The sequence below is a fragment of the Lissotriton helveticus genome, chromosome 12 (assembly GCF_964261635.1).
Source record: "Lissotriton helveticus chromosome 12, aLisHel1.1, whole genome shotgun sequence".
In the NCBI taxonomy this organism is placed as follows: Eukaryota; Metazoa; Chordata; class Amphibia; order Caudata; family Salamandridae; genus Lissotriton; species Lissotriton helveticus.
Window position 1 is genome coordinate 583,460,935 of NC_136073.1, and position 12,520 is coordinate 583,473,454.

General features: G+C 44.8%; 1 long non-coding RNA gene across 2 annotated transcripts in view; it reads left to right on the forward strand.

Annotated features, from left to right (window-relative positions):
• Positions 1 to 402: 402 nt before the first annotated feature.
• The window catches only part of LOC144798794 (uncharacterized), a 58,861-nt gene continuing 46,743 nt past the window's right edge, over positions 403 to 12,520 (forward strand). For both annotated transcript variants that reach the window (XR_013603648.1, XR_013603649.1), the window contains exon 1: positions 403 to 460. This is a non-coding gene — a long non-coding RNA (uncharacterized LOC144798794). The remainder of the gene's footprint in view (positions 461 to 12,520) is intronic.

Genomic DNA, 12,520 nt, shown 5'->3' on the forward strand with positions numbered 1-12,520 from the left:
TTGTGGCGCACGCGACAAAGACAAAGCGTGGCAGCTTTATGTGCTGTAGTTTTACAAATATAAGAAAAACAATTCACAAAATATATACTGTAGACGGGCTATATCAATATGCTGCCTGATATTATTAAACGTGAAGGCATTGGGGAAAGGCGCGCCGCTATCAATGTGAAATGTTAGCTTGCAGTGCAGAAGAAAAATGCTTTGTCATGGACAGCAAAAGAAAGCCTAAAAGCCCTTTGCTCGGAAAAGCAAAAAAAAAAACATTTCCAACATGTGGGCTTTTGTAAACACATAATAACGCAAATGGTAAAAAGTCGAAAAAATGCTTTGCCATGGGCAGCGAAAGGAAGCCTAAAACAAGCCGTGAGCGTGCACGTCCCGAAACCGGAAGTTCGGGAGCGTCACGGCTATCGCGCGGTGGCTGCATAAGTCAGGACGGGTGACTGAGGACGTCGATTCTGTGAGTGGGGTTTAGTTGTAGGGGGGAGGGTGGGTGTGTATGTATGTATGTATGTGTGTGTATGTGCATGTGCGTGTCTGTGTGTGTGTTTGTGTTCAGGGGGGGGGGGCTGCGTGCGTGATTGAGAGAGGCGATGAGTGAATGTGGGACAGACAGGAGATGTGCACGGCGCCGGGAGGCTGGGGATGCGTGTCCACGATCTGAAATCGACGCGCGTTCCCAGAACTGTCTCCCTTCAGAGCCGACTCCATAGCAATAGGTCTCGAGCGAGACCTAAAAACGGGAATAGGAAGGAAAAAGCAGTAAAAAACAAGGCAAAAGCAGGAGAAAACTCTCCGAAAATGGGTGGAACAGAAGGAGACAGCAGAAAAAAATGAGACAAGAGCATTAGAAAATGGGTTTGAGGAAGAAGAAACCAGCAAAAACCTCGGCATGAGCAGGAGAAAGCAGTGGGTTTATATTTTGTGCCACTATGGGGGGTTATATGATTATCTGGTGTTGTGGGGCCAGACCTAGTGATGTGGGATTATATTTGGTGAATGATATAGATGCATCCAGTGCAAAGGCAAATGCTGAGGGTTATTAGCTAGTGCTGTGGCAAGTGTGTTGGGTGCAATCCAGGGCCAGACTGGCCGTAGTGGGCACCGGGCATTTCCTCAGTGGGCCGTAAGGGTGGGGTCGGGTTTTGGACCTGTGGGGGCTGTTTTTTGTACAGGGGAGATATTTTACAGCAATGCTGCAATATCAGCCCTGTGTGCCACCAAAAGCAGCAGTGCTTCCCACCGGCTTAAATCCCAGGGCTGGTTTGCAATCCCAGTCGGGCCCTGGTGCAATCTGGTGCTGTGGGTGCAATCCAGTGCTGTGGCAATTGCTGTGCATGCAGTCAGGTGCTGTGGCAAGTGAAATCTGTTACTATATATATATTGTATGTGCATTTGTGTGTGTGTGTGTATGTAAAGATATACCCACACGCATACACTTTTCCTTTTTCATGTTTCTATTACAGCATACAGGACTGTATTCAATAAATAGTGCATTGTAGGTGCGGTATTTGAAGTTCACAAATCTAATTTTAACAATATAACCATGCATTATGCAAAGAAAGCTTGGTTTTCATTGCAGGAGAAATTTAAAAGGATTTTTCAACTCCCTGCAGCTCAACTACAACTCACAATTTACTCCATACATCATGCCAGGTGATGAGTAGAGTATTTAGTGATCCTATATATATATATATATATATATATATATATATATATATACACACATATATACATATATAAGTAAGAGAGTCAACTTTCAAAAAGGATTTAAACAGATGACAGACAATGCTCTATTGCGCAACAGGCGGACGATTCGAGAGTCAGAATTTGGAACTCTACAGTCCTGAATGAGACCAGGTACTATTCCGAGGGCCCCCTGTCGGAAATCAGAAGCATGAGCAGGAAGAGGGTGACAGACTCTTGGCATAAAGCATTCGCTTATCGAATTTGGACTAATGAATGAAGCCTGACTATATGAGATTAGCAATGGATTAAGATTTGGGTTAAAAGTACACAGTTAAACCAAGCATTAAATGGGAGAAGATGGGATCATACGACGCTTGGCGCATGAATGAACTATTCAATGTCATTACGCCCTGAAGAGACCCTAAGTGTGGGCAAAACAAGTTGGCTGTGCGGAATTATCTATGTCACTTTGGAAGAAAGTGAATAAAAGAATCACAAGCTAAAAAGTACAAAAAACCCTAAAATTGTCCTTATGTTGCGCAATACAGCATTGTCTATGTCATCTGTTTAAATTCTTCTGAAAAATGCCCTCTATTTCCATGTATATATATTGAATTATTGAAAGCTATTAATGGCGGCTAGCCTTTAGAGGTGGGCAATTTTCAGAGAATAATTGTTGAAAGTAGTGTTCTAAAATAGGAAGCACACGTAAAGGTGCAGCAATAAGGGCCCCTTGCTGCCATTGCTTGTTCAGTTCTCTATTTAATGATCCCCATTTCTTTTAAGAAATGGACATCCTCACTTTGTTTTCAAAATTAAGACTGGGTGATTTAGAATCTGATATTAAGGAAGCAAGAACATAATTTAGTCATGGTAAAAAGGAGGCAAAAGAAGCAAGCACAAGCAATTCTGCAGGTCCAGGTTCAGCTCCAACTGACTGTAGCCATAATGTTGATGCTCCTGTAAATGATATTGGATTGTATTTTAATTCCTCCCAAAAACAGATGAATATAATTGCAGTCTACTAATACATATGTAAACCTAACCAGAAAAGTATGACTTTAAGAAGGATTCAGGTGGACCACGCTGTTTTCGTCATGTGTGGATTACTCACTCTCAACAATTGAAAGGTGCGATTTGCTAGTAATGCACAGTTTTTCCATAGGCAGTTCATTGTGGGGCACAAGGACTATTCATAACTACACCTTTCACTAAAGATAAATACTTCCATGAAAGTGGACACAACCATGTTTCATCGTCTTGGCATAAAAATGCACAAGTGGATGCAACTCACTTTTTGGCGATCAGAAAGAAACCACAAACAAGTATTGTTTGCCAAATAGACAATGCTGTGAAAGTAGAAAATTGGAAAAAGCTATTTCCAATTTTGGCCACTATCTTATTTTGTGGCACACATGACATTGCTTTTCATGGGGAAAAAAATGCAACCAGAAAAGTTCAAAGACTGTACCAATTTCACATTGAAGCAGTAGATATGATCCTAAAGTACCATCTGGAAAATGCACCAGTTAATGCACGTTAAACATCAGTTCGATTTGAAAATGCATTGATTGTATCATGTGACGAAACATTAAGAGAAGATCTACTATCCTTAGTCAATATGTCCAATGGCTTTTCAGTCATTGCTAATGAAAGTACTGACATATTCGGAAAAGAACAAATGTCACTTGGAGTACATTTCGTAGACACAAGTAGCACCGTAGCGGTCAGAGAAGAATTCCTTGGATTTGCAACCTTAAAAGAAATGGATGCTATCTCAATTGCAAATATGATTATGGATACAAATTCTAAATCTGCATTAAACTTAGAAGAACTCCATGGCCAAGAATATGATGGATGCTCTAGAATGGCAAGGAAGTAAGATGGCGTTCAAACCATAATAAAAAGAAAATATCCTAACGCTGCTTTTGCTCACTGTGCTGCACATAAACCTTATTGATTATTAATGACTGAATACGGAATTCTATTGGCACAGTATAAGCCACCGTCAAGTTTTTCCATGAGAGTCCAAATAGAAGATCTCTTATTGCCAATGTGCCATTGCTTAGTGAAACACAACGGACAACAAAATACAGGAGCATTTGAATTTTTAGCTCAAACTTTGAAGATATTTTCAAGCAATTCAGCTTCAATGTTCTCAAGCCTGGTGAGCATTCTCTTTTGCTTCTTCATAATTTCAAATTACTCATCAAGATTGGAATCTGTAAGGCAGGCTCTCCAAGGTTTTCTGTGTGATATCCTCTAGGTGTGTAATCAGGTGAAAGACCTTCTGACTGTGTTCCGTGATGACAGACAAAAATCAGAAGAGCAATTTAAGGAAATATTTTCAGATGTTCAAACAATGGCAGAAAAACTGAACACAGAACTTTGTGTTACCAGAAAGTGTGTCCAACAAGTACTTAGTTCTAATTTTGGTTCCTCTTCTGTGGAAGAATACTATCACCAGTATATCTATGTGCCATACATGGACTCTATCATAGCATCATCAGAAAGCCTGTTTGGTAATTGAAACAATAAACATTTCAGTCTGTTCTCACTTTACCCAAAACACATGGTAGAAATGACACTTGAGCAATAGTAATGCCAGATTGCAAATATCAGAGAAATTTAGGACATTGAAAACCTGGAAGCAGAAACAGTCACATGGTTTGAGATTTGGTCAACGAAGGATGAGCAATTTGACAATAGATTTCTGCACTTCCTAAACCATGCAGATGTCCATCAAGCAATTCTCATTGCTCTCACACTACCAGTGATACTGGTGGAATGGAAAGGTCTTTTAGCACAATGAGAAGGGAAAAACCTGGTTGAGGTCGACAATGGCAGATTATTGATTATCGGGTTTGTGCCGGATGAGCATACATTGAGCAAAAATTGATGAAAGCAAAGAACAGCTGATTGAAAAAGTAGTTGATAAAATTGCATAAGACTACAGACATTTGCAGTTATTTTTTTGAGATCACTATTTTTTTTAGATCACTAACCAGTGAACAAAAACTGTATAAAACTACTCATTGAAAAATATGATTGTTAAAAGTAAACAAAAGTGTAGATGTTTGCAGTTCCTAACCTGCAACAGTTATCCAGTTTAAGTTTATATGTTTTACTTCCCAATTCGGATGAGAACATTTTTATTTAAGTTAACATATTTAATTTTATTTTCAAAATAAATACTTTAATCTTATATGCAGATTCGACGTTTAAAAAAACAAACTAATTCAGTTATAGTGCCTTGATCATGTGTCTATGAATAATGTGGTGCATTCAATAGTGGCAACATAAAAATAGATCAGAAATTGATAATCAGACAATGGCAGCATGATCCTTCTATTAAGCGTTTGCATAAGGTTTCTGAAACCTTTGCACGCCTGCACTTCTTATCATTTGGCCTGGAGCAGTTACTGCCTGCAACTCTGCTTTTTTCTTTGGCCAACTGCTAGAAGGTATCATATCTACCAAAGGCCATAAAAGAAAAACATGGCTGTGGTACAACAAACCTTTGGTGTGAGGGAACATATGCGGCATGCGCCCCATGGCTCCTCCTGCGCCCAAATGTTTCTTGTGTGCCACCTTGCACACTTCATGTCGGTGGATGGATGTTGTTAAAATGATGTCCCTCACCTGAAAAATTCTGTGGATGCCCGTGGGTCTTGGCAGAGGTTTATGATAGAAATAGTTTAATACAAGTTGTGGGAGTCAACCAGCTTGAAAGGGGGGTTGGGGAGTGGCCTAAACTTGATGTTTAAATCAAGGAAAGGAAGTTCAAGATTTGCAATTTAGGAGTTTAATGGAATCTCAGATTTTAGATATAGGTTAGTTGATTCACCATTCTCTTGGGGTTGTTTTTGGATTGGTTAATTAGGGGTGGGGGGAAGTGGTGTTAAAGATAATAAGAATGTTTAGTGAGGCATGTTTTAGTCTTGATGTAGTGCAAAATCCTATGTTTTGTCAGGACCCAGAGGCGAGGATTAGGCTTTTCTCTCTTCACATTAATAACATGAATTTTCCTCTAGCAGCCTTTTTCAAGAAATCATTACATTGCAAAAACTAAATTTCCCATGAACAGTTGGGAAAAAAGAAACAGAAAAAGGTCATCCAATCGCAACACAGTCCTCAGTATAATGCTCCATGTAGCCTTTCTATTTCCCTCTTCCATTGCTGCTCCAGCAGATTTCATATATAGTGGAGAAGTGTGGCTCACTGGTTAGAGGAGGCAGACCCTGAAGCAGAGGTCAGACCCGGGACCAGGGTTCAATTCCCGACGTGGCAGGGTCTTGAGCCCAATTATCCACGGACTTGATAATTCTCGTTTCGGTGCCTACTCGAATCATGGGTTCACACTCTGCAGCTCTGGGCATTAGCCTGCTTAATCTCCACTACGGCCCCCCGCGGCGGGATGCCTGGCTTTCACCTTGGGGATGCCCAGTATGGGTATCTCACAGGGAAAAGCCAGGACGGGTTCCCAAGGCAAGCGCCGAGATGCCTACGGGTAATCGAGCGCTATATAAGAACGCATAATAATAATATGAGTGCACTCATTTTCTTCCTTGTAACCACTGTTGACTTAATTTTTTTCCTTTGCCGGTTTCAGGAACGGGTCGGCTCAGTAAGCCGATTGCGGATGTGTTGATTTCCTCGTGACAGCGGGGGCTCCTCGCTCCTACCTGGCTCGCATGCGCAGTGCCATCTTCTGACCACTAGAGTGCCCGCACATTTTATAGTACATGCGCTGCGCGTCTCTGACCCCACTGGCATCCGGAATACATAAGTTTCACTGTCGGATTACAGTTAAGTGCTCTGGCGTAAACACGGGGGAAGCTTTGTTCATTATAGCTCAGGTTTAAACGAGTGTAGTTTGCTTTTGCCTTTGCCTTACATTAGAGCTACCGATGATTAGTTCTGCGAGCCTATGCCTGAAAGAGATAACACCCAGTGGGGTAAGAACATTCTAATCTTAAGACCAATCAGGTGTATTGTCAACCCCATAGACAACAGGGGCATTTGTCCCAACTCCCAATTTCCTTGGCATTTCATAGAGGGCTCAGCTCCACCACATAGCCCCATATTTGATCTTAGTGGATCCTTTTTTCCACGCAAGAGCACCATAATAGAATTTGAGAAGACTGGGGATTACATGGAGGAGGAGGAGGTTACCTACCTTCCAATCGATGACCACTTTTGTGAAGTGAGGGACGCGTCCAGCTACAAAGCTGTTTCGCAAGTGGTAGCCCCCCCAGAGAAGACGTTATTGACTCTACAAGCACAATGCTAAAAAACCCTCAAAGTGATGGAAGATTCCACTGGGCCACACGCCCCCTTACCTCCAGTGCAGATGGCTACCCCTGCTCTCAGCCAACCCCAGTCCCTCAACAAGCGTAAGTGCACAGACGACCCCGGGGTCGATTCGAATGCTTTCACATGTCTCAAGAAGGTGTTCCTAGATTCCCAACCCTTGTGGACCCTCAGACTCTAGGTCCCACAGACTGACCAGGGGGATGGGGATGGCTCGCCCAATACCTCGGATAGGGACAGCTGTACACCTTGGTGTCCAATGGCCTGTCACCTGTCCAGATAGGACCCTACCACAGATGCTGTGCAACCTTCAGAAGGGGATTTGTGGACCACAGTGATCTATTGCATCCACGGTGCGAGGGACTGGTGCCATGCTCCCAAGGTAGCAGCCTACATGGCAAGCCGCCTGAGGAAACCTCTCGATAAGGAGGTGAATGGTGGCCTTAAGGCAGAATGTCCTCAGCCTTCTTTGAAGGGGAAGGTGGGGTCCACCTGAGAGATAGATCCCAAGATGGCCACCTTCCTCGCGAAATTTCCCCATGACCCCAAGAAGGGCATCAACAGGTTATGGCGTTCATGCTAGAATAAGCTCCTGGACATAGCCAGCACCCTGGTGAAAATCATGGATATGTCAGAGGATCCAAAAGCCTCCAGATCCTTCATATCTCCTGATTCTTTATCCAGTTGGGCTCAGAGGACCATTATCTTTCTTGGGAACGCGAACCGTGCGATCCCTACAGAGCGGCCTAGATCGCTACTTATCAAGATTGACCCCAAGCTGCTGGAGCTCTCCACCTTAGTGGCAGGGGTAATAGCCCAGGGGAACTTGTTTGGGGACTTGTTTATTCGGGAACTGGGCAAATTTGTCAACACCTTCAATTCTTTGGACAAAGCTCAATCCTCTATTCAGAGAATATTCACACCCCATGTTTTAGCAGTAGCCAGTTCTGGTAGGGGGCGCTCGTCCTGCCTTCCCTTCCAGTAAGCCTCTAGTGGTGGCGATTCCCGCTGTGGCCAATGGCAGGACTCAAGTAAATTTGGCAATTGTTACCAGACCAAATCCTACCCCCGCTGCCGTGGAGGCAGAGGCAGATCCAGAGGTGGCAATTTCAACAATGCACAAGGTGAGAATTTAAGACCTGACAAGCACTCAAATTGGGGGTCTCCTGGCCCTTTTTTGGTCGAACTGAGAAAAGCTCTTGTCGGAACGCGTGGATCCTTCAGACAAGGGTGGCTTCTACATCGAATTTTACGGAGCTCTAATCCAGTACTGACCACTAGAGGGCCCGCACACTTTATAGTACATGCGTGGCGCGTCTCTGACCCCACTGGCATCCGGAATACATAAGTTTCACTGTCGGATTACAGTTAATTGCTCTGGCGTAAACACGGGGGAAGCTTTGTTCATTATAGCTCCGGTTTAAATGAGTGCAGTTTGCTTTTGCCTTTGCCTTACATTAGAGCTACCGATGATTAGTTCTGCAAGCCTATGCCTGACAGAGATAACACCCAGTGGGGTAAGAACATTCTAATCTTAAGACCAATCAGGTGTATTGTCAACCCCATAGACAACAGGGGCATTTGTCCCAACTCCCAATTTCCTTGGCATTTCATAGAGGGCTCAGCCCCACCACATAGCCCCATATTTGATCTTAGTGGATCCTTTTTTCCACGCAAGAGCACCATAATAGAATTTGAGAAGACTGGGGATTACATGGAGGAGGAGGAGGAGGTTACCTACCTTCCAATCGATGACCACTTTTGTGAAGTGAGGGACGCGTCCAGCTTCAAGGCTGTTTCGCAAGTGGTAGCCCCCCTAGAGAAGAAGACGTTATTGACTCTACAAGCACAATGCTAAAAAACCCTCAAAGTGATGGAAGATTCCACTGGGCCACATGCCCCCTTACCTCCAGTGCAGACGGCTACCCCTGCTCTCAGCCAACCCCAGTCCCTCAACAAGCGTAAGTGCACAGACGACCCCGGGGTCGATTTGAATGCTTTCACATGTCTCAAGAAGGTGTTCCTAGATTCCCAACCCTTGTGGACCCTCAGACTCTAGGTCCCACAGACTGACCAGGGGGATGGGGATGGCTCGCCCAATACCTCGGATAGGGACAGCTGTACACCTTGGTGTCCAATGGCCTGTCACCTGTCCGGAACGGACCCTACCACAGATGCTGTGCAACCTTCAGAAGGGGATTTGTGGATCACAGTGATCTATTGCATCTGCGGTGCGAGGGACTGGTGCCATGCTCCCAAGGTAGCAGCCTACATGGCAAGCCGCCTGAGGAAACCTCTCGATAAGGAGGTGAATGGTGGCCTTAAGGCAGAATGTCCTCAGCCTTCTTTGAAGGGGAAGGTGGGGTCCACCTGAGAGATAGATCCCAAGATGGCCACCTTCCTCGCGAAATTTGCCCATGACCCCAAGAAGGGCATCAACAGGTCATGGCGTTCATGCTGGAATAAGCTCCTGGACATAGCCATCACCCTGGTGAAAATCATGGATATGGCAGAGGATCCAAAAGCCTCCAGATCCTTCATATCTCCTGACTCTTTATCCAGTTGGGCTCAGAGGACCATTATCTTTCTTGGGAACGCAAACCGTGCGATCCCTACAGAGCGGCCTAGATCGCTACTTATCAAGATTGACCCCAAGCTGCTGGAGCTCTCCACCTTAGAGGCATGGGTAATAGCCCAGGGGAACTTGTTTGGGGACTCGTTTATTCGGAAACTGGGCAAATTTTTCAACACCTTCAATTCTTTGGACAAAGCTCAATCCTCTATTCAGAGAATATTCACACCCCATGTTTTAGCAGTAGCCAGTTCTGGTAGGTGGCTCTCGTCCTGCCTTCCCTTCCAGTAAGTCTCTAGTGGTGGTGATTCCCGCTGTGGCCAATGGCAGGACTCAAGTAAATTTGGCAATTGTTACCATACCAAATCCTACCCCCGCTGCCGTGGAGGCAGAGGCAGATCCAGAGGTGGCAATTTCAACAATGCACAAGGTGAGGATTTAAGACCTGACAAGCACTCAAATTGGGGGTCGCCTGGCCCTTTTTTGGTCGAACTGAGAAAAGCTCTTCTCGGATGCGTGGATCCTTCAGACAAGGGTGGCTTCTACATCGAATTTTACGGAGCTCTAATCCAGTCCTGCTTTCCGGTCTTCTCATTTTCTCCTTGGGACAACGGGCCTTGGCGGACCAGGAGGTAGCGAATCTTCTTTGGAAGGGGGCAATAGTGAAGTCTGCTATCCAACCTTGCGAGTTCATCAGCAACCTCTTCCTTGTACAGAAAAGTGCCTGGATCTGTAGGACACCTCCTTGGTGGTTCCCATCTTTCCCCCCTCACAGACGCTTCTTACAGTTCCAGTGGGGCCCGCAGGTGTTCGAATTTGCCTCCCTTCCATTCAATCTTTCATCGACCCCTTGGTGCTTTACCAAACTGATGAAGTCAGTCATCAAACACCTGCAGGCCCACAGTGTGAGACTAATCATCTACCTCGAAGACATTTTTCTCATGGACCAGTGCCCACATCGCCTTTTCCTGAGCTTACAGATGGCTGTGGATCTTATAAAGTATTTGGGGTTTGTTATCAATGTGGGTGGGTCTGCGCTGGTGGCAGCCCAGTCAGTGGAATTTCTGGGATTCTTGGTGAATTCAGTCAAGGCGACCCTCAGTCTCCCGAAGCGGAAGTCGGCCCGAACTCAGGAGGACTATCTCCAAGTCTCGGATTTCACTTCGGTACTTGGTACGGATAGTGGGACCTCTCTCGTCCTCTATCTAGGTGATCTTCCCGGCCCCCTCCATTACAGGGCACTCCAACGCTTAAAATTTGAGCACCTCTTGAAAGGCCTCTTATACTTCCAACTGATTCCGCTTTTGGTCGAGGTAAGGGAAGAGATGAATTGGTGGATGGCCTACATGGAAGTCTGGAATGGCCGGGCAATCTTTGGTTCCCTGCCCGATCTCATCATTGAATTGGATGCCATCGGCAACAGATGGTGCGCGCGATGTGGGGAGTTCTCCACCAGTGGAAAATGGTCCTCTACAGAACAATCTCTGCACATCAACTGCCCAGAGTTGATGGCGGGCTCTTTCGGGATCTCCGGGATCCTCAGAGCAATCCTCACCCGCTGGTCCTAGCGGGTATCTCCATCTCGTGGCCTGAAGGGTTACAGGCAATGATGGAAAGTCCCAAGCCTTTCACGAGAAGCTTCCTCCCTACCTGCCAGGGCCTGGGCATACGGTCTGAACAAGCAATACTGATCCTCCTAGTCCAGACGGTTAGGTTGGGGTCTTCAACACCACGTGGATCCCATGGGGGCGGATGTTGCCCAGATTGTGAACTTTCTAGTGAGCTTAGCTTCCAAGGTTTTGCATACCAATCAATTGACACCTTCAGATCGTCAATTTCCACGGGCACCTTCTGCTGGACGGCCATCCAGTAGGGGAGCATCCGCTAGTCTGTAAACTACTGAGGGGAATCAGACTCTCAGTTCCTCCTGAACCCAAGTATTTGACATTGTGGGATGTCAACAAAGTCCTTTTGTTGTTTTAAGCCTGGCCCTCTAATAAGTACCTGTCCAGGAAGCAGCTGCCTGCGAAATTAGAGATGCTATTGTGTTTGATCTCTTGTTGCAGAGTCTTTGAAGTCCGGGCCCTGGATAATACAGGTAGAGATTTTACCGCCGCACGGTGACCTTCCATATTACTCGCTGAACAAAATGTAATTCTAGGTTCATGTTTTATCCGTCTTTTCTTCAAATTACTAAATTGTGTATTGTCCACACCATTAAAAGGTATTAAGTAGTTAAGGATGAAATTCATCGTCATGGTGAAACCCCACAACGCAGTTTCGTCCCTGACGATTGCCAGATGGGTCTTGCTGGCGGCAGGGATTGATATTTCCCGATTTGGAGCCCATTCAGTTAGAGGGGAAATGGCTTCCAAGGCTTTTTGTCTGGAAACATGTCTTGAGGATATCCTCATTTTCACTGGGGACACTTTTGCACTGCTTGTTTGTATTTACATTTTACGGTCATATATAGAAACAACTGTTGCAATTACCAAACTGAGTGGTATATGGTTTTATTCTCCTTGGGATATGTTTGGCAATTTGGCAATTAGATATCCATCTAACCACTTGAGCCATTGCCATTGTGCTTACTTTCATTTTGTATTAAATATATTAATCCACAGGAACCACTGTTTCTGTTTATATAATACGTACCCTGGTTCCTTGTGAGTAGGGTTTCCCTTGTCACCCTTACACAGAGGAAAATGAATGTCATTAAGGTGAAGAACAAAATCCTAATCCTCGCCTCATTTTCATTGTAGGGGTGCATTATAATCACACGCCAAGACTGCATCTGCATATAATCTTTTGTCATGTTAAACTGAGTGTTAGGATCTTGTAATGTAATAACATGAATGGGATGTATGTAGGCCAAAACGTAGAATATATGAAGAATTCTGTACAATATCAAATGGAAACAGCAGCGAGCACAAACATAAAGCCCTT